Source organism: Lygodium microphyllum, chromosome 2 (assembly GCF_053477565.2).
Source record: "Lygodium microphyllum isolate KBCC chromosome 2, Lygodium_microphyllum_v1.1.10, whole genome shotgun sequence".
Classification (NCBI taxonomy): domain Eukaryota; kingdom Viridiplantae; phylum Streptophyta; class Polypodiopsida; order Schizaeales; family Lygodiaceae; genus Lygodium; species Lygodium microphyllum.
Genome location: NC_141136.1, coordinates 50,094,255 through 50,098,710, shown reverse-complemented (window position 1 = coordinate 50,098,710; position 4,456 = coordinate 50,094,255). Strand labels below are relative to the sequence as shown.

The following is a 4,456-nucleotide window of genomic DNA, read 5'->3' as shown; positions in this document are numbered from 1 at the left end:
GCCATCACCAATAAACCTCATTAATGACGAGCTATTATAGAAAGGAGGAGTGCTATTTCTGCTAAGATCTTTGGGATATAGCTTTCCATCTAACCAAAGATCAATATTCTTCTTTCCTTCAAACCTCAGTATATGTTTCATAGACTCTGTAACCGTGATAGATTTTGTTCTCTTTCTTATCGGTTCATACTCACTGTCCAACTCAATATGAAGATGATAGAGAGGTCTTTTATGAGAGCTACAGAGGTCATTAGATGATTGATCCATAGCTGAGTTACAGAGATCATTGGGTGATTGATCTACAGCTAAGGATATGATTAGAAGCAAGAACGAAAACAAAGAAGAGACTAATAAGGAGAAGAAAAAAAGAAGAGAGAAACGATGGAGAAACGATGGAGGGAGGCAATCGAGTATCCACCAAAATTCAAATTGAATATTACTTTTCACTTTAATGAGGAGAGGTAAGATCTTCATTATGACAACCTTACCAACTTTATGGCGACCTAGATTTCTAGGTTTGATGTGACCACGAGAATATCACGACAATGATTTATTAACGAATTTTGATATTTTAACTTACCAAAATATAAACCTTTTAAAAATTCTATAAAATGATTTTATTTCGTAAATTGTTTTCTCTCTCTAGGATCTCTTACAGGGCATTTTCGAGACCTCAAAACTCCCCTAATGTTAATTGGTCTATATCTCAACTGGAATCTATTTTGACCATACAAGTAACGTCCTGAGCCCTCACCCTCCAAAGTGGCTATTTCTTTGTCTCTACGACAAAACGACTGACCACCATCTTTGAAAGATCCAATCTTGCACTGAGCTGGATGGTCTCCAGTTACCATCATTAGCATAGCACGTGCAATGAATCTTCGACGAAGAGAATTTTCATGCTCAACAATCTGTGTAACTGGATAATTGAAGTCTACTTCAAATCCATCAACAAATAGACTTTCTAATTCATCTATCAATGGCTGCATGAATATGTGAAAGAGTTTACTAGAGCTTCCAATAACTTTTTTGCAACCGAATGGAATAAATAAAACCGGTATAACTCCAATAAGGGAGCTCTTTCCAACATTGAGAATTTTGATTTCAACAACTCCACAATTCTTCTGGGTTGTCTTTGAGGCTTGGAATCCATCCCAATGTAATAACAAGGCGAAATTGCGTGGATCACCCTATTTATCACAAAACACACCACATTTTAGTAACCTGTATCAAATTTCATTTATATTAATTAAAAAGACAAGCATGATAATAAAGTGTACCTTACAAATCCTTTTGTACCCATGTATGTGAGTTCGACATGATTTGCAGATAAACTTGTAGGCACTCTCAATATCATCCCATGAATGATCAAGCAATGGTGACCTTTGGGCAGAAGGCCAAGCTGTATAGACTTGTTTGCAATGCATGTTATTACATATCAATGGAAGCTCAAAGTATGATTCAGGATTCCAAAAATCATTTACACTTTTGCATTTTGTACCATCCCAAAACTCATTTATTGTAGAATCACAAAGTGTACTCTCCTGTATTAACCATTTGTTTTTATTTCTCCACATTTCCAACAATTCATGGCATAGAGTTCTACTTCTAGTTAGTAGACGCAATTGTTCTCTAATGGAGACATAGTCAAAAGAGAGCATATCTTTTCTCGGTAGAGAACACTTGGAACACTTTTCACAACATTGTGAACAATCACGCTTTAACTTCTTCCTTCCTCCTTTTCTGGTATTACACAAGCATTCAATTGTGTCTCTAATGTAGTTATCCTCCTTGCTTGGCTGATAAAGCAATGGTGCATGAATAGAGCTCTCACTTCCTTGGCATACCCTGTAACGTTGGGAGTTAACCATACCTAGCCGTGTGAACATGATACCAAGTTTCTCCCAACAAGTAGGAATATTTATACCATTCAAGTCTCCATCCCATGTGTTAGGCATTTGCACTAGTAGTTTGGCCAAGCTTGGCATATATATATTGTTCATATGTGCTTGGGGGGGATCAGAACTGACCATATCACCAAAAAGAATTTTAAGCATTTTATCTTGAAACTCAATTGAAGCTTGATGCTCATCCCAAAGTGCTTGCAATTGAATTATTCTTTGAACGATTTTGTCAAATAAAGATGGTTCAACATCATCCATCTCGAATGCTTCATGTTGTGGTTCCACCTCATTATCCTCCCTTTCGTCTAAATTGCCAATCTCATCTGATGGGTCATTATGGACCTCATCTCCCATGTCATTATGCTCTAGTAGAATGTCATCTTGTGGTAGTCCTTGAGAGTCACGTAAACCAAGATTAGTAGCGAGACTCTTAAATCTTTCCTCAATTTTCATGTGTCTTGCATATGTTGAGTGAGGAACCATACGTCCACCTCCACAATATGTTCTGCATGTACACCACAAATGCCTGCGTCTAGGCAAAGAGTGAGATGATGGTTGATCCATAGGAGGGTTATCTTCACTCATAGAAACATCATTGTTAGTAGAATTTTGACCTTCTTGTTGAGCCAGAACTGATGAATGTATTATCCCATTCATATCCTTGCGACTGTGTGCATAGTAAGTTTCTCTAGTAACATTCTGATAACCAAGGGTTGAATGCCTACACTTATAATTGCACTGACATCTCCTTAAATTATTCATTATGGCTTCCTGAAACATAGACATAAATAAAAAATAATCAATCTATATATTAAAGTTACATATCAAAAGTTATACATCAAACGGGAAAAAAAAAGCATTACTCAATGGGAAGTAGACTTTTATCTATGGTGGAAATAAATTATATTCAAGAACCATAAGCATAGTCAAGGAGATTTAATTAGAAAGCTACAAAGAGTAGAAAGTGCAAGGAGATTTAATTATAGAATACCTTCGTATCAAAATCTTCCAAAGATGCATAAGACTTAGTTTAGCAAAAACATGTGTCTATTATTTCTAAGGGTAGAGCAGGGATACGATAGTGCTATATGGTTTACAAGCATATTCATAGGGTGAAACTATGTTCACTTAATATTGTTATCTCAAAGTTCTATATTTATTATGGGCACATACATAAACTAGATCTTCCAGTAAAGTATAGCTAGATGTACGTTATGAAGTGGTGCAAAGGTGTCACTTGGTTCATGTGAATTGAAGGGGAATTCAAGCTGACTCTGAGTCTACAAACATAAGTAGGCTATAGAGAGAGAGATTATAAAACCCTACCTGGAAAGGAAGATTGGGCCGGGCTGGGCCAAAAAGACCCATCACATCACTTATTATTTCCCTAGTATGGTTAAACATCTCCTCGAACAAGTGATACTTGGAGCTTACTATAATAAACTTATGCTCGAGAAAACATAAGATAAAAAGCAAACAAGAGATAACAAAACCCAGCTTGGATAGGAATATCGTGTCCCTAGGGCTAACAAGGCCCATCACAACAGTTATCATTTCCCAAGCATGGTTGGACATCTCCTCAAAACAAGCAAAGTCAGAGATTACAAAACCCTGCTAGGATAGGAAGGTCGTGTCCCTAGGGCTATAAATAAGGCCCATCATAGCAGTTATCCTTTCCCAAGCATGGTATACATGTAGTATACATCATGGTATACATGTAGTATACCAGAAAGACTAGTGGACACAATAGGCATAAACATTCTTAGTAAAAAGGCTTGTTGCCCACATTGTTACAACAATGAATAGCCTATCAAAACTAACCCAAACAAGCTCAAAACACATCACAATAGCCTATCAAAACTAACCCAAACAAGTTCAAAACACAATATTATCACAAGCTCAAAACGGATCCTCATTATAATTGCTACATTCTGAGCTACAGCATAACCGCATCACGTGGATGCATGGCGCTCCTCATCTCCACCCACTCATCGACATCCTCATCGATTAGCAGCACTCAATATGACGTGGACGACGATGTGGATGTGGCCTTTCTAGATGTGTGCCATTCAATCAAGGAGACCACGGCTAACATTCTTCACTACCTTGCCTCGGTTGAGAATGAGCTGAAGAACTACTCCTTCATAACCGCTTCTAATTCAGGATTCTCATCCTCCATGTTCGTGTGGGCGAGCAGAAAAGCGAAGAGAACAAAAACCCCCTGAGCACGCGGCCGTTGACATCAAGGGTGTGTGTCCGAACCCGGACTCGAGCCGGAGACCTCTAGTGTGTGAGACTAGCGTGATAACCGACTACACCATCCGGACAGCATGAAGAGCACCCTCAAGAAGCCCTCGCTGCGGCACAGGACGACGTCCAGGATGTTGCCCTCTGAGAACAGAGCATCTTGCTGCTTCGCGTAGTCCAGGTGGCCTGGCCGCAGACAGCTGCCACTAGCAGGAAGTAGGAGTTCAGTAGGAAAGAGAGCAGGAAGAGGCGCTTATACAGCGTGAACCAACCCTGCTGTGTGGAGTTCACTCCCGACCCGAAGC

The 4,456-nt window shown here is 39.0% G+C and overlaps 1 non-coding gene across 1 annotated transcript; it reads right to left on the bottom strand.

Moving 5' to 3' along the window:
- Positions 1–4,157: 4,157 nt before the first annotated feature.
- On the bottom strand, positions 4,158–4,231 carry TRNAV-CAC (transfer RNA valine (anticodon CAC)). The gene has a single exon. It is a non-coding gene; the product is annotated as a tRNA-Val (tRNA).
- Positions 4,232–4,456: the final 225 nt, after the last annotated feature.